This window comes from Procambarus clarkii, chromosome 18 (assembly GCF_040958095.1).
Source record: "Procambarus clarkii isolate CNS0578487 chromosome 18, FALCON_Pclarkii_2.0, whole genome shotgun sequence".
Taxonomy (NCBI): domain Eukaryota; kingdom Metazoa; phylum Arthropoda; class Malacostraca; order Decapoda; family Cambaridae; genus Procambarus; species Procambarus clarkii.
In genome coordinates this window covers 22,585,471-22,607,968 of record NC_091167.1, presented here as the reverse complement: position 1 = coordinate 22,607,968, position 22,498 = coordinate 22,585,471, and the positions used below count along the sequence as shown (strand labels likewise).

The 22,498-nt window shown below is 50.9% G+C and overlaps 1 protein-coding gene and 1 long non-coding RNA gene across 2 annotated transcripts in view; one reads left to right on the top strand and one right to left on the bottom strand.

The window, feature by feature from the left end:
• Positions 1-16,180, top strand: part of LOC138365823 (uncharacterized) — a 108,562-nt gene extending 92,382 nt beyond the window's left edge. Inside the window, exon 3 of the long non-coding RNA XR_011229031.1 lies at positions 16,044-16,180. This is a non-coding gene — a long non-coding RNA (uncharacterized lncRNA). The remainder of the gene's footprint in view (positions 1-16,043) is intronic.
• The window catches only part of LOC138365822 (arginine and glutamate-rich protein 1-like), a 259,325-nt gene that overhangs the window by 111,182 nt on the left and 125,645 nt on the right, over positions 1-22,498 (bottom strand). The gene's annotated exons all lie outside the window — the stretch shown is intronic.

Sequence of the window (22,498 nt, the reverse complement as noted above, 5' to 3'; positions counted from 1 at the left end):
CGAGCCAACTAACCGCCTTGGGCCACCTGGAGCCATCATGGCGCCCCTTACACAAGCAAGAATCTTACACCTTCCAAATTATCCGTCGTTTTGTCATGCCGGAGTAGCCCTTGTGGGAGCGGGATGTGGCGGCCTTGGCACAGTCCACCGAATAACATTAAGGACTCCTGGGTTCATTCTCATGGCGCTCACCCAGCCAGCTCCAGGTATTTTAGGAACACTGCGCGCTCCTGCCCCCACGACGAAGCCGCCACGACGAAGCCGCCACGACGAAGCCGCCACGACGAAGCCCCCACGACGAAGCCCCCACGACGAAGCCGCCACGACCGTTTCCATCCTCACCACATTATCAAATCCGGGTCTTAAAGGAGCCTTATCGCCGCTTAAATGCTTAACACGATGAAAGGTCACAAAGTGCTTAGCGAAACTCTAGAAATGTAACGGAAAAGTGGATAGTCATAAACTGGAACAAAAATTTATTTACAATCGATTTCCTTTGTGTAGAAGGGTGAAGGGAGGCATGGTGAAGGGGGGAGGGGGTGAGGGTGAAGGGTGAAGGGAGGCATGGTGAAGGGGGGAGGGGGTGAGGGTGAAGGGTGAAGGGAGGCATGGTGAAGGGGGGGAGGGGGTGAGGGTGAAGGGTGAAGGGAGGCATGGTGAAGGGGGGAGGGGGTGAGGGTGAAGGGTGAAGGGAGGCATGGTGAAGGGGGGAGGGGGTGAGGGTGAAGGGTGAAGGGAGGCATGGTGAAGGGGGGAGGGGGTGAGGGTGAAGGGTGAAGGGAGGCATGGTGAAGGGGGGGAGGGGGTGAGGGTGAAGGGTGAAGGGAGGCATGGTGAAGGGGGGAGGGGGTGAGGGTGAAGGGTGAAGGGGGGGAGGGGGTGAGGGTGAAGGGTGAAGGGAGGCATGGTGAAGGGGGGGAGGGGGTGAGGGTGAAGGGTGAAGGGGGGGGGGAGGACTCAATATATGGATGCTTTTGTGATGGTTTGACCGAGTTTAAGGTTTAGGGAGCCAGCACCACCCTCTGCCTCCCCCGTATCAATGTATTTTCCATAACCGAACACCACTGACTCCTCCATATCCGTACACCCGTTAACGTCCGGACAACCTCCTCCTATCCTAACATCTTCACTCCAGGTTATCCACACAACCGTCACGTCCAGACAACCTCCATCGAACGATAATGACAAGAGGAGAGAGCGTCGACTGTGTTGGTGTCCAGCCGAGGGGCCCTCGACACCCACCACCACAGCCGAGGGGCCCTCGACACCCACCACCACAGCCGAGGGTCCCCTCGATCGTGAGGGAATGATCAAGTCAACTTAGAGCTGTTACGGCTGGCTCTTGTAACGCCTGTGAAGATTACCAACCTTCGTCATGATACGCGGCAGATAACACGCCCCGGCTCCTGCGTCCAGGCTCTCCAACATTACCTTACAAACATCCAGTTACTAGACCCTTCCTACCTGCCAGTATAAGGTCGCTGGAGCTGGACCTTATCCAATCCAATTATGAGAATATCCTCATAACGAATCCTAAGTGTGCCAGTGCTATGACATCCTCAGAGTCTAGGTCAGGGGTTTAACCCTTGGCACTCGCGCCAAAAGTGGCACGCGTGCCAAGGGTTGCCCACCCCTAGTCCAGGGTAGCTGCACAAATGACCATGTACCTGTACTTACAAAAAGCATCCTCGGGGGGGGGGGGGGTGTTGTGTGTGCATTTATTTAACTGTATATGTAAGAGATGAGCTACAACTCCTGGGCCCCGTTCTTCGATTATTGGTAATCTTGTGAATGATTCCCTTTAGTCACAATACCTTCTCTCTAAAATTGTATGAAAAATGAACATCCAGTTTTTATTGACTTGAAGTAAATATCTGGAAACCCTAATATTATGTGTCTACTCTCTAAACATCTCAAGTCCTAATTTCCTGTACCAACTCATTTTCTGGTTCGTTGCCAATCAGGACTTCTAATTTAATTTTCTTGATATCCTGAAGATTCCCTATTAGTCCCAAACCAGTTTCGTGGCGTATTCAGCGCTCATATTGGATTTCCTGGTGCCCTTAAAAGTCCTAACCCCCACTTCTTTGATGCCCTAATACAGCGCCGGGTGTTCAGGGATGAGCTGAGGGCGGACGAAAGAGCCCTGCGGAGCCCGACACAAATGCATCTCGCAAATTACAAAAACTTAATAAGATCAGCCTGAAATTACGAGCGGGAGATAATGGCGGGGCGGGGAGCCATCCGGGACTAACACTGTGGAAGATGGACATAAATTGGTACCTTATTCGTTCGGCCTTCTAGGGGGCCGTTAAGAGTGGGCCCTCACCCGCCGCCCCGCGAGGTCACCACGGGCCCCACCTGACTGGTGGCACGCTAGTCTCTGGGGTCAAGGTTCATGGTTTTTAGTCAGTTCCGTTTGGGAGCAGCACTGATAACGCTGAGGATGGCGCTGCGTCGTTATTTGTTGGGTGTACCGTAGGTGTGACACAAGCAAGGTGTGGGTGTACCGTAGGTGTGACACAAGCAAGGTGTGGGTGTACCGTAGGTGTGACACAAGCAAGGTGTGGGTGTACCGTAGGTGTGACACAAGCAAGGTGTGGGTGTACCGAAGGTGTGACACAAGCAAGGTGTGGGTGTACCGAAGGTGTGACACAAGCAAGGTGTGGGTGTACCGAAGGTGTGACACAAGCAAGGTGTGGGTGTACCGTAGGTGTGACACAAGTAAGGTGTGGGTGTACCGTAGGTGTGACACAAGCAAGGTGTGGGTGTACCGTAGGTGTGACACAAGCAAGGTGTGGGTGTACCGTAGGTGTGACACAAGCAAGGTGTGGGTGTACCGTAGGTGTGACACAAGCAAGGTGTGGGTGTACCGTAGGTGTGACACAAGCAAGGTGTGGGTGTACCGTAGGTGTGACACAAGCAAGGTGTGGGTGTACCGTAGGTGTGACACAAGCAAGGTGTGGGTGTACCGTAGGTGTGACACAAGCAAGGTGTGGGTGTACCGTAGGTGTGACACAAGCAAGGTGTGGGTGTACCGTAGGTGTGACACAAGCAAGGTGTGGGTGTACCGTAGGTGTGACACAAGCAAGGTGTGGGTGTACCGTAGGTGTGACACAAGCAAGGTGTGGGTGTACCGAAGGTGTGACACAAGCAAGGTGTGGGTGTACCGTAGGTGTGACACAAGCAAGGTGTGAGTGGGTGGCAGGCGGCCGGGGCAGATATGGGTTCTTGAGATTCTGGGAAGATGCCGAAAGATGTTCCCGATTCCCTCCTAAGAAGGTCATTTCCACTCAGGGCGCCGTTCACTCCAGTAAACAACCCAACCACCTAACCGGCACCTTGTATGCGCACGCGCGCCTTTAACCAGGCGAAGCCGTCGTCGTTCCTCAGGTGACAACTGGCGGCTTCTATGGTCCCACCCGCCCGGCGCCCTGATAATGAATTCGAAATCTTCATATGCAGGAGTAACACGCATTCCACGGTAACACGGAGTACGCCTTTTATCAAGGCACGTGCACTCGTGCGTAACCCCCCCACCCACCCACCTCCACCACCGTACCGAGGTACCAATGCTTCCTGAAGCTTGGCGTGGCACTGTCTTCCTCCCGCCCGCGCCACACTGCCACAACTAACTCCTACAATAACAGCTTCCCTACACCGGTAACTTGACGTCCAGGTGCGGGGCCAGAGGAGTCGTCGGGCACTCCACCAGTACCAGTACTGGTGGTCCTGTGCCCATGCTGCCGCCCCGGGCCTCCCCCCCCCTCCCCCTCCCCCCAACTGCTGCATTTACACACTATAAAGGCGTAGCCAAAATCAGCTCCGTCGCGATTATGCGAGGATAATTGTTTTGTGTTCCTGCGTGCGTGTGTGTGTGTGTGTGTGTGTGTGTGTGTGTGTGTGTGTGTGTGTGTGTGTGTGTGTGTGTGTGTGTGTGTGTGTGTGTGTGTGTGTGTGTGTGTGTGTGTGTGTGTGTGTGTGTGTGTGTGTGTGTGAGAAAGAGAGAGAGAGAGATGTAGGTGGGGGGGTGAGCAGCCAGTACTCACCTACTTTTGTTGTTGTGCAGGTAATGGTGTTGGGAGGGAGAGGGGAGGGAGAGGAAGAATAGAGGGAGAGGGAAGGGAGAATGAAGGGAGAGGGGAGGGAAGGAAGGTGTGCAGGGCGGAAGAAGGAAAGACCTCCCACGACCGCTGAGTCTCGTGATAAGGCCGACCATCACTAAACCTTTCGACGCGCGCGTTTAAACCATTTCCAAGCTGAATCAAAGAGCCTCAGAAACACAACAGTGACAGCAATAATCTCTCAACGAGTCACTGCCAAAAGCCAAGAATTTCCACGGTAATACACCACCTTAAACCCCTCCTCCCCCACCCTACCCCCCCCCCTCCCCTGAAGTTATCGATGAGGCACGACTAATGACATGATAACCGGCCAGGTCTGTCGTTAAGGCCAGGGAGAGCGACCAGGCACACAGCCATATCATCCCGCCAGGGATTGTTTCCCTTTGCCAACACGCGACGAAACTCTTCCCTCTGATGTGGAAGAGGACGTTAATGGAAGCCAGGTGACCTATCCGGCTCTCTCTCTCAACCTCCCCTCCTAAATGTTCATATACACACTTGATCAACAACGTCACGTACAGCTGATCCGTCGCTCCGGGTGTTCACCGACACGGACTGAACCTGATCACGACAGCACGAGGCTCCGGAGGCGTGCTTTACTAGCACGTTACCCGCGTGCGGGTGGCTGAGTTCACATTTCCACGATACGAAGCTTTGACACGGACCACATGGAATGGTAAAGCACATGCAATGCGGGCCAAGTATCGGGGTATGTTGGGTCACACCTTGATACTAACGTCGTGTGAGCCACACCTTGATACTAACGTCATGTGGGCCACACCTTGATACTAACGTCATGTGGGCCACACCTTGATACTAACGTCATGTGGGCCACACCTTGATACTGACGTCATGTGGGCCACACCTTGATACTAACGTCATGTGGGCCACACCTTGATACTAACGTCATGTGGGCCACACCTTGATACTAACGTCATGTGGGTCACACCTTGATACTAACGTCATGTGGGTCACACCTTGATACTAACGTCGTGTGGGTCACACCTTGATACTAACGTCATGTGGGCCACACCTTGATACTAACGTCATGTGGGCCACACCTTGATACTAACGTCATGTGGGTCACACCTTGATACTAACGTCATGTGGGCCACACCTTGATACTAACGTCATGTGGGTCACACCTTGATACTAACGTCATGTGAGCCACACCTTGATACTAACGTCATGTGGGCCACACCTTGATACTAACGTCATGTGAGCCACACCTTGATACTAACGTCATGTCTCCCAGTTGACAGTGAGACCCTACTAGCTGCCGTCAACTGACTGACAGTTCTTGTCAGTTGACGGCTAGTTGTCACCAGCTGCCCTCTATCCCACTCAACCAGCTAACAGTCACGATCGAGGGGATACTAACTGCTAGTTCATGTTGGAGAGTGGAGGAGCGTGGGTGGCGTCGCCCACGGCCACCTGCCCATACATTACAACGGGGCTCACGACTCTCCATCCTTGTCCTCGACGAAGCCAACATAACAAAGAACTGCTCTCGTATAAGATTAATACCGATAATGTCCGTATAACTGCGGCCGTGAGAAGTTTTCTTCTCTTGACGCGCTAAACACACCACGAAGATTTACCTACCATCTCGGTACCGGCCTAAGGAGTAATTAGAGTCTACTGAACAAGCCGGTGACTAACGAGGCCATTAAGGACTCTTGTCAGTGATTGGTAATTAACGAGAAGAGTACAAGCAGCGACATGCCTGTCTCAAGTGAGGGTCACTGGTTACTCCCACCTCCCCCCCCCCTCCTCCTCAGACCCACAAGTCACGCCTCTGGGATCGTGACCCCTGGGGGCGTGACCCCTGGGGGCGTGACCTCTGGGGGTGTGACCTCTGGGGCTGTGACCTCTGGGGGCGTGACCCCTGGGAGCGTGACCTTTGGGGGCGTGACCCCTGGGAGCGTGACCTCTGGTAGCGTGACCCCTAGGGGCGTGACCCCTGGGGGCGTGGCCTCCTCAGAGTACACTCATCTGAGTATACATTAACTCATCCTTTGGCTTGTAGCTACAATAACATATACAATCTATGACAGGTACAATCTATGACAGGTACAATCTATGACAGGTACAATCTGTGACAGGTACAATCTATGACAGGTACAATCTATGACAAGTATACAATCTATGACAGGTACAATCTATGACAGGTACAATCTATGACAGGTACAATCTATGACAAGTATACAATCTATGACAGGTACAATCTATGACAGGTACAATCTATGACAGGTACAATCTATGACAAGTATACAATCTATGACAGGTACAATCTATGACAGGTACAATCTATGACAAGTATACAATCTATGACAGGTACAATCTATGACAGGTACAATCTATGACAAGTATACAATCTATGACAGGTACAATCTATGACAGGTACAATCTATGACAGGTACAATCTATGACAAGTATACAATCTATGACAGGTACAATCTATGACAGGTACAATCTATGACAAGTATACAATCTATGACAGGTACAATCTATGACAGGTACAATCTATGACAAGTATACAATCTATGACAGGTACAATCTATGACAGGTACAATCTATGACAGGTACAATCTATAACAGGTACAATCTATGACAAGTATACAATCTATGACAGGTACAATCTATGACAAAGTACAAATTAAAACTTTCTTCTCTGGAATAAGTACAAATCTTGACCTGTGAACTGACTAAGTTTGTGTACTACAAGAGAGATTTAGTGCATAGGTAGACCTTGGTTAGGTTAGGTTAGGTTAGGTTAGGTTAGGTTAGGTTAGGTTAGGTTAGGTTAGGTTAGGCTGGTATGTGTGTCTTGGTAGTACGAGTGAAGCATCTGACGGTTCAAAGGTTCGATCACAGGACCAGGTAGGAAAAAAAAAATAAAGATATGACTCAAACGGCCTCGCGTCGCCCCTTGATTGCAGTGCCCTTGGCTTACTGGAACTGATATAATTAGCTGTCCTGTCGGGCCCCGATACACGCTTCCCAGAATCTTATCGTACGACCAGACTGACCAAGTGTGTGGGAGGAGGTGGTGGTGTGACCATAATCTTTGGCTCTCACCACTACCTGGAATGATAATTCCCTCCACCCCCCCCTCCCCCTCCCCCTGGGGAATATGCAGCTCCAGCCTGGAGTTCATACCTAGTTAAACACATGATAAAGTTAGAGAAGATTCAGCGGTATGCCACTAGGCTCGTCCCGGAACTGAGAGGTATGAGCAACGAGGAAAGGCTAAAGGAGTTGAACCCCACGTCCCTGGAAAACAGAAGAGTAAGGGGAGACATGATAACCACCTACAAAATTCTCAGGGGAATTGACAGGGTGGAAAAAGACAAACACTTTAGCACTGGTGGAACACGAGCTAGGGGACACAGGTGGAAACTTAGTACCCAGATGAGCCACAGAGACATTACAAAGATTTTTTTTCAGTGTCAGGGTAGTTAGTAAATTGAATGTATTAAGTAGTGATGTGGTGGAGGCTGACTCCATACACAGTTTCAAATGTAGATATGATAGATCCCAGTAGGCTCAGGAACCTGTACACCAGTTGGTATACAAATAGCCCAAGCTCAACCCCCGCAAGCACAACTAGGTGAGTACATCTAGGCGAGTACACTCAACCATCCATACTCAGGGATAACACACCAGTAATATACGACTCTATAAGGGGGGAGGGGGAGGGGGATGGAGGGAGGAGGGAGGTGGGGAGGGTGGTGGGGAGGGAGGAGGAGCGGATGGAGGGAGGAGAGGATCGATTAAGGAAAGGGGAGATAGAGGGAGGGGCCCAAACAAAACAAATGGGAAAAGACGTTCTGTGGTCGTATAGTTCTTCCTAGACCACCACCAACGCTCTGTGGTACTGTGAGAGGGAAAGCAGAGAGCCCTGCGGTACTCTGTACTCCGGCGGTACTCACAAGGGCGGTGTAGAGGGCAGGGTTACGGGGTGCCGACACTCTAGGGGGCTCTGTAGAGCTATTATGACGGAGGGTAATATCTTGATGGCTGGGCGAGACGGCAGAGCGTGCATCCACACCTTCATTGTCCATGATATCTTGTGGGATCTCTCCCCTATGGCATCATCTTGATATCTTGCTCAGCCTTACAGTGTTTACGACCCGTAACTACAGCGTCTTGCTCAGGCCTTACCCACACCTTGGTCGGCTACAGCCTAGTGCTGGTGTGTTGAGCTATCGTCACGGGCCATGGTGTGGCTGTCGTCGTCACGGGCCATGGTGTGGCTGTCGTCGTCACGGGCCATGGTGTGGCTGTCGTCGTCACGGGCCATGGTGTGGCTGTCGTCGTCACGGGCCATGGTGTGGCTGTCGTCGTCACGGGCCATGGTGTGGCTGTCGTCGTCACGGGCCATGGTGTGGCTGTCGTCGTCACGGGCCATGGTGTGGCTGTCGTCGTCACGGGCCATGGTGTGGCTGTCGTCGTCACGGGCCATGGTGTGGCTGTCGTCGTCACGGGCCATGGTGTGGCTGTCGTCGTCACGGGCCATGGTGTGGCTGTCGTCGTCACGGGCCATGGTGTGGCTGTCGTCGTCACGGGCCATGGTGTGGCTGTCGTCGTCACGGGCCATGGTGTGGCTGTCGTCGTCATGACGTGTATGTACTATTTGTCCCTGCAGAATCGAGCTATTACCGCTTGGACCCGCCTTTCTAACCAATCTATTTTTCCTCTTTGTCTGCTACTACTACATGTCACACACACACACCATGGAACGCGAACAAGGGGACACAGGTGGAAACTGAGTACCCAAATGAGCCACAGGGACGTTAGAAAGAACTTTTTCAGCGTCAGAGTAGTTAACAAGTTGAATGCATTACGCAGTGATGTGGTGAAGGCTGACTCCATACACAGTTTCAAATGTAGATATGATAGAGCCCAGTAGGCTCAAGAACTTGTACACCAGCTGATTGACCGTTGAGAGGCGAGACCAAAGAGCCAAAGCTCAACTCCCACAAGCACAACTAGGTGCGTACACATCCCCAGGAAGCAGCCCGTAGCAGCTGTCTAACTCCTTGGTACCTATATTTACTGCAAGGATGAACAGGGCATTAGTGTGAAAAAACCTCTGTACATTTGTTTCTGCCTCGGTCGGGAGTCGAACCCGGGCCCTTAGGACTACGACCCCCGATCGCTGTCTACTCGGCCGCGAGGTCCCAGGTGTGTGAGACTGACTGTCATCAAGGCGCGACATTATCACATGGCTGAACACCTGTGATGGCCTGAAATGCTACAGGTACCCTTCGTCTATACACATTCCCGATAACGAGAGATATTAGAACCCTCGCTCACCCTGCCAGAGATCCCTAACACTTCTCACTTTATAAACATTTAAATACGCCGGCATTTATGCAGCTGCCCTAGACTATATGAAGGGGAGTACAGTGTGTCAAAAAGCTAACTAGGTGATGCAAAAAAATCCCCATCACACAGGATGGTTAGTCATACAGAGGCATGTGATAAGCGGTCTGCACTGGCAGACTCCGGATGCATTTTGAGGATATCAACACCACAAGATTGAATAAGGCAGCAGTGGTAATACAAGTCCCCATCTCGCAGGATGGTTAGTCATACAGAGCCATGTGTTTAATAGCCTGCACTGGCAAATTTTGGGTATACTGTGAGGATATCTTCAGGAATACGAGAGTGAATAAAGTAATTGCAAAGCTCCAGGTACCTCATGCCAACTGGTCTGAAAGGTCTAATAACTGGGCATTCAGTGATGTAGTGCGGGAGATCATGCCGTAGTTCCTGCTCACAGAGTTTGCAACTGGAGTGCTCAGGATTGGGAGACCCGTCTGGCACTACTGGACATTCAGCGATTGACAGCTCCACGGAGGATGACCGCCCGTCTTCAACAACACGAGGTACACAACACTAATATTTGTTGTGCATCACAAGTGAACCAACATTCACTTTCCCCTCCCAATTCACCAACATTTTTCACATGAAATAACAAACATTTATCGCCCCATTTTCTCGACATTTAGTGTTCAATTCAGAGCGTAATCTCACAACTGCATTTTAACGCTCACGTTCAGTCTGATTGTAACCAATTTTACCCACAACCGATAATTACCGCCCGATTCCACAAGGATTTTTAAAAACCCATTTCTCCGGACACTTGTGTAATGTATCATTAGCAATTCGTTCCGTTGGCGGCTGCTCTAGATCGGTGTGTGTGTGGGGGGGGGGGACCCAGCCTCAACGGTAGGGGGGTGGGGGGAGACCCAGCCTCAACTGTGGAGGGGGGGGGGAGACCCAGCCTCAACGGTAGGGGGGTGGGGGGAGACCCAGCCTCAACGGTATGGGGGTGGGGGGAGACCCAGCCTCAACTGTGGAGGGGGGGGGGAGACCCAGCCTCAACGGTAGGGGGGTGGGGGGAGACCCAGCCTCAACTGTGGAGGGGGGGGGGAGACCCAGCCTCAACGGTAGGGGGGTGGGGGGAGACCCAGCCTCAACGGTAGGGGGGTGGGGGGAGACCCAGCCTCAACTGTGGAGGGGGGGGGGAGACCCAGCCTCAACGGTAGGGGGGTGGGGGGAGACCCAGCCTCAACTGTGGAGGGGGGGGGGAGACCCAGCCTCAACGGTAGGGGGGTGGGGGGAGACCCAGCCTCAACTGTGGAGGGGGGGGGAGACCCAGCCTCAACCTTGCGGGGGTTGAGCAGAGCTCAACCCCCGCAAGCACAACTAGGTGAATACACCCACATACACATACACACACACACACACACACACACACACACACACACACACACACACACACACACACACACACACACACACACACACACACAATCCATCTCTTATAATGTTATCAGTACCCAGGAGCACCTATAGAGGATATCTTGATTCGGTAAAAGCTTTTAAAATCTTATTAAACCATTCTTCCAAAAATTCCTGACCATTATCTCGGGGGCGGAAGACAAGACGGAAGATGTAAGTCTTGTCGTGAGCTCGCTAATAGTGTATGGAACTCTCATTATTCACATCATCAATATGCACTTAAATTTGTCTCATAAATTTCGTCCTTGACTGAGGGCGTTGACGAATCATGTCAAGACAAGAGTGAGACTGTCGGCCGTCAATCACAGGGACCACACTCATCATCCCATGAAGCCAGACGTCCCAAGATGTTTGGCTTCATCTTCAATGAAGTCAAACTAGTTAAGAGGTAAAAATTAGATGTTTACAATCAGATTGAATTGCCATTTGTAACAATTTTAATCCGAATAAAGGAGGAATATATTTGCAAGAGTCAAAACACTCGCTGGACTGTTAGTTAGTTATAAGCAAGTTTTAGCGTAACACTACACTGACATGATCTGCCTCACTGGCAACACTGCTGGCTCCACGTATGGTAGTTACACTGAAAAGTGTACCAAACTGTTGATTTAAGTTCAAATTAGCAGTATACTTGCTGATTAGTCCAGTTTAGTCATTACGAGCCTTAATAACCTTCCACAGGTTGATGGACCTTAAGCCCGACCTCAGACCACACATAACAGTTAAATCCAAGACTTTTGCGGAGTTGTGAAACAAGTTGAGAGAAGAAACACTCTCACAAAGACGCCCACCTTAAATAACCTTAAAGTCCCTCACAACATGACCTCAATATGGCAAGTGGTCACATTTTTTACCCTCAGAAGCGAGAAGGTTTTTGTGTTGTGAGGGAGAGAGAGGATTATTAAGCTCCACCCGCCAGTGCTGAGGTGAATGGCGGCTGTGTCAGTGTCTGCTGTAACCGTCCGCAGACACCAGCAGTGCCTGCTACAGCCGTCCGCAGACACCAACAGTGTTTGCCGTAACCGTCCGCAGACACCGGCAGTGTGTGCTGTAACCGTCCGCAGACACCAGCAGTGTCTGCTGTAACCGTCTGCAGACACCAGCAGTGTGTGCTGCAGCTGTCCGCAGACACCAAAAATAGATCAGCCAACTCACAGCGGTCGACCAGCCACTACTTGATATAACAAACCATATCAGAGCACCTTGATACAACTTAAGACCTTTATCGTCACGCTCTCTCTTACGGTCCACACCCCGCGACATCTTAAAGGACCCCACGACATCTTAAAGGACCCCGGGACATCTTAAAGGACCCCGCGACATGTTGGGGGTTCCTTAACATGACCCACTCCCAACCACTCCCTTTAGACAGATCCCGCGAGCGTGATCCCGCGTGTCTATGGCGAGGTGCTCTTCGCGTCACTGGCGAGCGATCGATCGACTCGAATAATTAAGAAGGGAAATGTCATCACTGAAGACGGACAAGATGTTCTAATTGGAATGTAAAAGTTGTTCTGAACACCGGGTGCTTCCTCACACTGTCCCTCATACTAGACACCACACTAGCTCCCTCACACTGTCCCTCATACTAGACACCACACTAGCTCCCTCACACTGTCCCTCATACTAGACACCACACTAGCTCCCTCACACTGTGCCTCATACTAGACACCACACTAGCTCCCTCACACACACTTCTTCGCCTCCAAGAATGAAGTTGGCTCCATTGTAGGGTAGGGAAGGTAAGGTAAGGGAGGCAGGAGAGGTATTAAGAGGTAGGGGAAGAAAGGTAAGGATGTGGCAGAGTACCTTAATCTAAGACTTGACACAGCTGCCTCCATGCTAAGTCCCGAAGGGTAGGTCAGGCTCTCAGCAAGCGCTGTTGTCAGCCAGGTACCGTTTAAAGCTGATGTCAGCTCCGTGCTGCTTAAAGCTGATGTCAGCTGCGTGCTGCTTAAAGCTGATGTCAGCTGCGTGCTGCTTAAAGCTGATGTCAGCTCCGTGCTGCTTAAAGCTGATGTCAGCTCCGTGCTGCTTAAAGCTGATGTCAGCTCCGTGCTGCTTAAAGCTGATGTCAGCTCCGTGCTGCTTAAAGCTGATGTCAGCTGCGTGCTGCTTAAAGCTGATGTCAGCTGCGTGCTGCTTAAAGCTGATGTCAGCTCCGTGCTGCTTAAAGCTGATGTCAGCTGCGTGCTGCTTAAAGCTGATGTCAGCTGCGTGCTGTTTAAAGCTGCAACAAAGCTGACCTTGTTTACAGCCTGCCGTCCCTCGTCTCCTCCGCAAACTGTCGTTTCCCGTCACCTTTTTACCCTTCACAAGCCTACTCATAACGTAAACCCCGCTCCTCTCAGGTCAAAATATTTTAAGTTTACAATTTAGCTTCACCAAAGCTTCCAAACCTGTAGAACAGGTTTGATATCACGAGAGAAAGAAGTTGGAAGTCCTTGTGGCACTCAGTGGCTTTACCTTCCCAGTCAGCGCCATCTGTGGAGAAGATCCTGCAACGGGTGCTATAGGAACCATACCGAGCCGCCGGTGTGAATACCGACTGGGGATTACTGTCACCAGGTGGCGCTCCTCTGGCGGTAATCCCAGGTTTCATGCGCGATCGTTCTTTACGCCTTCTTGTTGTTGGACAGGACCCCGTGACCGATGCCTCGTCCCTCACAGGACCGGGTTATCTCCGAGAGGCGAGGAGGAACAGGGTGGTGGAAGGGAGAAGAGCGGGGACGGAAGGATACATATGGAAAAGGAGGTATGAGAGGGTATCCAATAGGTCTGGTGATATGGAGTAGGGAACGTAAGGGGAGGTAGGTAGGTAACCAGCAAAAACAATCTTGGGTGATGAGTGAAGTTGTGGCCAACGACAGCTGAAGCGCCATTTTCAGGGTTAGCAGCAGTGTGGGAATTGTGGGCGCCGCAGCGTCCCAAGGAGGACCTGAAGAGGTGGTGAAGGTGGTGCGTGTGTGTGTGTCCACGACCACCCAGCACTTCAAGGAGCAGTAGGACAATGTCGCAGTGGTCCCGCAATTGTGAGAGGCAGGATCGTCCTGTTCTGAACCGGTTTTGTCCAGGACTATGTATAGACACTGATTCAATGTGTTTGATGATCTTACTTCCTAGAACTCTTTTTTTTTTTATTTCAAAGATTTTTATGACGTGAGATGTTAGTGCTATCGGACTAGAGTATTTGTCCTTCCTTTATCATAGGCATACTGTCTATAGCTTCTTCAAACTCCAGAGGGGTTGGGGTGACATCTGATATATGATTTTGTGGTGGTATCACATTCATGAAGAATTCCTTTGGGTTATCAATCTTCAGTGTGTTTAAGGCTCACTGAAAGCGGCGTCGCCCCCCCTTTCCCCGAGGGGGGAGTTTATTGGGCAGCGCCACTCATCCTGTGTGCGGACACACTGCCATAGCAGCATGTTCAACTCTTACCAATAGGAAGAAAACCCGCTGGGTTGTTCATCCAGTCACTTGTACCCAGACACAGCTGGGACTTGCTTAACTGTCTCGAGTGAACAGCTTCTCAAACAATTAGATTAACATCTGTCAGTTCCTGAAATTTACCTTATCTTGCAGGTGCAAAATGGGGAAATCTTTTAAGAACAGTATCTACTTTTGACAAATAGCGTTTTCGTAACTAAAAAAAAGTGAGGTAAATCTGTCACACATCCATAATGTGTGTCCATGATCGTGTGTGTGACTGTTCGTTTAGGCTACGTCCTGGGATTCTCTGGGATATAACTGTATTTGCTGCATTCTTACATTTTAAGTACCTTAGGTTGGTCAGCCCCAAGCATGACGATATTTGGGGCTGGGTTTGTGAGGCTTTTTAAGCAGTCTGTTTTGTTCAATAGTTGTGACCAGGTGGGGGTTGTGACCAGGTGGGGGTTGTGACCAGGTGGGGGTTGTGACCAGGTGGGGGTTGTGACCAGGTGGGGGTTGTGACCAGGTGGGGGTTGTGACCAGGAGGGGGTTGTGACCAGGTGGGGGTTGTGACCAGGTGGGGGTTGTGACCAGGTGGGGGTTGTGACCAGGTGGGGGTTGTGACCAGGTGGGGGTTGTGACCAGGTGGGGGTTGTGACCAGGTGGGGGGTGACCAGTTTGACCATGCGGGCACTTACAGGTGAGGACCAACCAAGAGGGGTGAAAAACACTATTTCTACTCTCTATTATTTTGTTTAATTAAGACTGGTGGGCGGCAGAGCCTGGGTGGTGGGCGGCAGAGCCTGGGTGGTGGGCGGCAGAGCCTGGGTGGAGGGCGGGTGGAAGGGGTGTCAGAAGCTCCCGTGTCAGCGTGACGACCCATAATCCCCATGTGTATAAATTAGTGTTTCGTCAGTAGTCAAGACAGAGTCCAGGACTGAGTGTCCACTCATGGGAGACCTGCACAAACACCCCGCCCCTCACACCCTCCCGCCCCCCTCACCACCGCCCCTCATAACACGGCCGCCAGCCCCCTCCCTCCCTAGGCCTCAGGGCCTCGCCCAAAAGAGGCAGGTCGGGCACAGCGGATGGAATGCTACGACCATCTCTCTACCTTTTATGGAAGAACAAACAAGCCAAACTCTTCCCCCGATTGAAAATGTATCCTGACCTCCGCCTCCTGCAGCGGCCCTCACCGACCCCCGTCTCCCATCACCCCCCACAGGTCTGTGCTGGGGGGGGGGGGGGACACAGCTCCTGTGGTGCCATAGCTGCCCCCCCCCCCAGCAGCTATCCAGGCGTCTCGTGTTTACCTTGGCGGAGTGTGGCGGGCCGTGGACCGTCAGCCACACGGCCGTAGGAGTGTTGTGGTGGCGGCCACGTGGTGGTGTTTGTGTACGGGCGACCCATGTTAAACAGCCAGCCGCCCGTCCTCATCCCGGCGTCCCATCACGTAGAGTCCCCTCAGGTAGGTGGTGGTGACGTCAGCGAGGGGAGGTGGAGAGTGCGTGTGCTGACTACGTCAGTAGAAATACGTCAATGTATAAGAAATTATGAGAGGATAGGAACGGGTGAGGGATAGACTGGGGAAAGGAAGGTAGTTAGGTGGGGAGGAGGGGTAGAGAATAATAGGTAGGGGAAGATTGCTATAAGTAGCCAAATGATTCCAGGTCATCGCCCAACCTTGCGGCAGGTCCCCACCACCACCCAAGACACACCTCCAGGGGGAGCAGGACCGGCCACACACACTACAACCAGCCCACCATGATGTGCATCTCGATGCATGCCAGGCGTCTGACACCAACACAACAGAAGGACAAATATAAGAAATGACAAATATTTTGGACGCCCAAATGGACCTTCCTTCAGCCACCGCTCAACTGGAGTGAGTTCCAGCGGCCGAGACAACGCCTTCACACTGACAACATGATTAGTCTTGAACCCTAATTCTATTAATTCCAACTAAGTAAATGCAATAAATTAATAAGGTCTCGTGATTTTTTTGGTATTTTTTTTACATTGTCCCCTTAACACACTGCGCCTCGATACTGACATTGTTCCGCGCCTCCAGTCCTCGAGGATAGTCTTCCTTAGTCACCCTCTCTCTCACTCGTCTTCCATTTCGCATTATGTTCCCCTTTAGTTCTCCCTTAATCCTATGTACAATTTCATCCATTTTCTATCACCGTCCTCCTGACCCCCCCCCCTCCACGGCCAGAGTGAAGTTCCCCCCCTTCCCCGCCAGAGTGACCTGTCCCCCTTCCCCGCCAGAGTGACCTGTCCCCCTCCCCCGCCAGAGTGACCTGTCCCCCTCCCCCGCCAGAGTGACGCACGCCCCCTCCCCTCACTCTCACCAGTGTTTGACAGGGTTCCCATGAGACACAAGACCATAGCCCAACACCCACACATGGTGTCAGCAAGGCGGACAGCCCGCCGCCTGCTTTCATACCTCTCACTGTGTTTCCCACTTCTATACTTCCCTTCACCTATGCCTCTCCTTCCTCTTTACTCCCCCCAAAAAACATAGCCTGGCTCAAATACACATTACCATATATACTATCAATTATGGCTCTTCAGTCATATTTACCTGGTCTCCTCATGATTGGCTGTCCATCAATATATGTATGAATGCATGTATGTATGTATGTATGTATGTATGTATGTATGTATGTATGTATGTATGCAGGATTATTCACCTGTGTGTGCTTGCAGGGCGAGCTTCAGCTCCCGGGGCCAAGCCTTTTCGTCGTCTAGTTGAACTCGTCTAATTGTGCTTAAGCTTCTTTAGTCCCGCCTCTCAATCGTCAATCAACTGGTGTACAGGTTCCTGGGCCTCTTGGGCTGCATCATATCTACAGTTGAAATGGGCCTCCATCCTCTCACTTCTTATAGCGTATTCAATGTGTTCCAACCCATCCTCCTGAGTGGGTAGACCTTTTTGTAACTGTGTGCCATGGGACACACAGACAATAGACAGTCAGATTGTAGAATTTTATACTATTCACTATATAAGAGTCCAATAAAAATAAAAATAAAACCAAACTTAAATATTTCGAGGCCTAGTATAGCACATATATGTACTATATTAGGCCTAGCATGGTTAGGTTTGGTTTTATTAGTAACAAATACAAAACTTTTTTCCCACTTTGTCCAAATACAATAGTACTAAATTCTACATTGTAATTGTCGATTATGTCAATATATGTACGATAGTGTACATAGTTACTATAAGTACTATCTGAACAGTAGGATGGGCTGGTTTGCTCACTGACACGATGATTTATAATATCTCTGTAGCTCATTGAGGTTCTCAGTTGCCACTTTGTCTGCCATCTCAAGCACCAACCTCATCTGCCCTAACAATAACGCGGACAATTATGTAGATTGTAAATTAGTAAATTGTAGATTGTGAATTGGCAGCAGGCTGTTGCTTCTGGAACCTTTCCTTATTAAGACTACTCAATAGCTCGGTCGGCAGACCTTCGGCCTCACACACGTGGGGTCCAGGGTTCGAGTCACCTAGAGCCCACGTGAATGGATTGTGTAGATTGTAAATCATGTCTCCCATAACTCTTGTGCCTGCCAGCGTCTTGAGGTTCAGCCTCCCTTGTGTCTCATACCTCTTAGTGTTGGGAGTACCTGGACTGTACCTGGATGGGGTTCTGCGAGTTCTTCTACTCCCCCAAGCCCGGCCCGGGGCCCAGGCATCCCTTAGGTCGTTCTCTCTACCTGACTTTTGAATGTTTTAATTTCCCGTCTGAAAGAACGGTCCAAGGTTGTTTGACTAGTCTGAGATTATTTAGGTCATTTTGTAGTTTATATCTATATTCCTGTGTCAATCTTCACCGTAAATTTTAATAGGCAACCAGTGAGAGGAAAGAGTCTATATCCTCTGGAATCTTATGGACGTATACCAGAAACAGGATAGGTCCGAGTACTGAGCCCTGTGGGACTCCGCGGGTGACATCTCGCCAATTTGGGATCTCGTCCCTCACAGTGACTTGCTGTTTCTGTTACTCAGTTACTCGCGTGTCCAGTGGAGCGCCTTCCCCGTCACTCTTGCCCGCTCCTCCAACATGTACTCTAGTCTATTGCGGAGCACTGTGTCAAGGCTTCTTGACAGTCAGATTCATATGCAGTCTGTCCATCCTATTTCGTCTTGTTTGATTTCTGTTGGGCTGTATTAGTAGTCTATTACATTTGTGACCCTGGCTTTACCATTACTGAATGCGTGTCGGAGTGTGTGTGTGTGTGTGTGTGTGTGTGTGTGTGTGTTTACTAGTTGTGTTTACTAGTTGTGTTTTTACGGGGGTTGAGCTTTGCTCTTTCGGCCCGCCTCTCAACTGTCAATCAACTGTTTTACTAACTACTTTTTTTTTTTTTTTTTTTTTTTTCCCCACACCACACACACACACACCCCAGGAAGCAGCCCGTGACAGCTGACTAACTCCCAGGTACCTATTTGCTGCTAGGTAACAGGGGCATTCAGGGTGAAAGAAACTTTGCCCATTTGTTTCTGCCTCGTGCGGGAATCGAACCCGCGCCACAGAATTACGAATCCTGCGCGCTATCCACCAGGCTACGAGGCCCTGTAGTGTGTGTGTGTGTTTGTGCGCGCGCGCTCACCTAGTTGTACTCACCTGTTTGTGCTTGATGTGGTTAAGCTTTGGCTCTTTGGTCCCGCCTCTCAACTGTCAGTCAACTGGTGTACAGATTCCTGAGCCTACTGGGCTCTATCATATCTACATTTGAAACTGTGTATGGAGTCAGCCTCCACCACATCACTTCCTAATGCATTACATTTGTCAACTACTCAGACACTAAAAAAAAAATAATGTCTGAATGGCTCATTTGGGCACTCAGTTTCCACCTATGTCCCCTTACTGCATGTGCCCCTTGTGTTTAATAGTCTGTCTTTATCTACCCTATCAATTCCTTTGAGAATCTTGTATGTGGTGATCATGTTCCCTCTAATTCGTCTGTCTTCCAGCGACGTGAGGTTTAATTCCCGTAGTCTCTCTATGTATTTCCCTCCATTTAGGAGGCCTGGTCGACGACCGGGCCGCGGGGACGCTAAGCCCCGGAAGCACCTCAAGGTAACCAAGGTATATAGCTCATATCACTCAGTTCCGGTACTAGTCTGGTGGCAAACCTTTGAACCTTATCCAGTTTAGTCTTATGCTTGACTAGATATGGACTCCATGCTGGAGCCGCATACTCCAGGATTGGTCTGACATATGTGGTATACAAAGTTTTGAATGATTCCTTACACAAGTTTCTAAAGGCCGTTATGTTCGCCAACTTGGCATATGCCACTGATGTTATCCTCTTGATATGGGTTTCAGGGGATAGATCTGGCGTGATATCAACGCCCAGGTCTCAGTCTCTCTCTCTCTCTAATTCTTGAATAATTTCATCTCCCAGATGATACCTTGTATCTGGTCTCCTGCTCCCTACACCTTCTTCATTACATTGCATTTGCTTGAGTTAAACTAACAACCATTTGTTGAATCATTCCTGCAGCTTGTCCAGGTCTTCTTGAAGCCTCAAACTGTCCTCCTCTGTCTTAATCCTTCTCATAATTTTGGCGTCGTCAGCAAACATTGGAGAGGAATGAGTCTATACTCTCCGGGAGATCATTTACGTATATAAAAAACAAGATAGGTCCGAGTACAGAATAGTACTGCGTGTGTGTACTCACCTAGTTGTACTCACCTAGTTGTGCTTGCGGGGGTTGAGCTCTGGCTCTTTCAGCCCGCCTCTCAACTGACAATCAATCAACTGATTTTTTTCACACACACATCCCCCCCCACACACAGGAAACAACTAGTAGCAGCTGTCTAACTCCCAGGTACCTATTTTACTGCTAGGTGAACAGGTGCATCATGATGAAAGAAATTCTGCCTATTTGTTTCCGCCGTCGCCGGGATCGATCCTCGGTTCCTAGGATTACGAGTGCCGAGCTCTGTCGACTCAGCCACTAGGCCCCTGTATGTGTGGGGGGTTGGGGGTTTGGAGGTGTGGATGTGTGGGTGGATGGTGTGTGGATGTGTGGGTGGATGTGTGGGTGGATGGTGTGTGGATGTGTGGGTGGATGTGTGGGTGGATGGTGTGTGGATGTGTGGGTGGATGGTGTGTGGATGTGTGGGTGGATGGTGTGTGGATGTTTGGGTGGATGTGTGGGTGGATGTGTGTGTGGATGTGTGTGTGGATGATGTGTGGATGTGTGGGTGGATGGTAATGTGGGCGCGTGTTTGACTGTACCATTTTGTTTACATATAGGTTCTAGCATGTAGAGGTTGACCCCTGACCCCGCCTCGCCACACTCGAGACACAAGTCTCCAGACTGACCCTGACCACATGTAGGGCAGGACCATCCATCTCCTGGACCGTCCGCCACCGTGTGTCAGTGTCGCCAATTTGGGCGCTACACTTCCAGACGGCGGCGCCCACCAATCAGTGTCGCGCGCTTCGTGCAAGGATGCAACCGTGGCGCCCAACTCCGGCTCAGGACCGGAAGGTGTTTTTACTCGTGTCGTTTCTCTACATAGTCATATGTAGCTAGTCATATGTGTGTAGACGATGCCGGGTAACATTATTCATTACTGCCGATATGGAACACCGGACAGAACGAAGTATTCGGTGTGGCCGATGTTCCCGGGGTTCGACCCCCCACCCCGAGAGCTCTTCACTCGTGCTCTCTGCGGGTAAATAATTAACTCCATCTTCAGAAGAGTAAATATAGGTCGACGGCTCCTCAAGATGTTGCTTCTCTCCACCCCCCACCCCTCCTCCTTCCCCTCCCCAACCAATACAAACTCCCACCCACACCCTCTACTGCCCCTATACACACACAACCCCCCACCCCACCCCACAACAACACCCTCCGTGAGAAAACATTGAAGACGCTTGGGCGGCCTGTGTCGCTCTCCGCCCCCACCTGCCCACACCCGCCTTGCTCCCAGCACCTGGGGCCTCATCATCATAATAATGAAAGCCTAAGTGCCTAAGAAAATAATCGCGCAGTATAATTGATGAGCGGAGGTGCGCGCGATCTCCTTCCCGCCACCCACGCCAGTTCGCGCGCGATCGTTACTTCCCGCCTCCTTCCTTCGCGGCTTATCCCTGGGTTTTGTCACTCCCAGCTGGGGTTCTTTGTTTATTTGGGTCTCGACGAAAACAATTTTTCGTTTTTGTGTTGACACCTCTTCGTTTCACTGCGCTGTGTGTGTCTAATCTCTGATCTTCCAGGTTTCCAGGACTCGCCTTATTTGATGCTGCTCTTGCTTGTCTTCCATGATGTACCGAGTCCGCGCCAGCATCTTCCTCTCTCGCTGCTCCGAGGAGCACCCAGTGAGCCGAGGACAGTGGAGCACTTGTTATCCCTCCCTCCCTGGCAGCGTGGGCACGTCCACCCGCCTTCACCAAGGTAACTAAACTTCGGCATGATCACGGATCATTCTTGGTCCAGAGAGAGCTCTGGTGAGGCTCCAGGTCTGAACTGGCTAGGTACTCTGCGGACTCTCGAGGATATCTAGAAAGACTAACTACCTGGACCATACCTGAAACGGGCTTCGGGAGTTCTTGTACTCCCCAAGCCCGGCCTGGGGCCAGGCTCGACTTGTGATAGCTTGGTCCAACAGGCTGTTGCTTGGAGCGGCCCGCAGGCCCACATATCCACCAGAGACTAGGCTTCAGGAGGGTTCCATGAATGATTAAACACACATCTATATTTATAATATATCTATCAGTGCTGCACCAATGCTCCATCTCGACTCTCTAGGTTTTCTCTACAGTGTAGCAAGACTCAGGGAGGGCTCCACACAGGCCTGGTCCACACGTCCAGGACCCAGCAGCAGGTCTGCCCCTGCCCAAGGAGAAGGCTACTAGGGACACGCGCACTCTCTCTCTAACGATTTATAACCAAAGGGTTCACTAGAAAAACCTGCAAGTATGGGTGGGGTGGGGGGGGGAGGTAGAGTTCAGTGGCCCCGTTCACTATTCCTGTTGTGTTGCTAGTGTTGGTCGTGTGTTTCACTGGCTGCCACAGTGGCAAGGCAGGCTGTTAGTGCTGGCAATGGTATGTGCCACAATGATATTGGTTTTGCAAGCCAATATTGTTGCA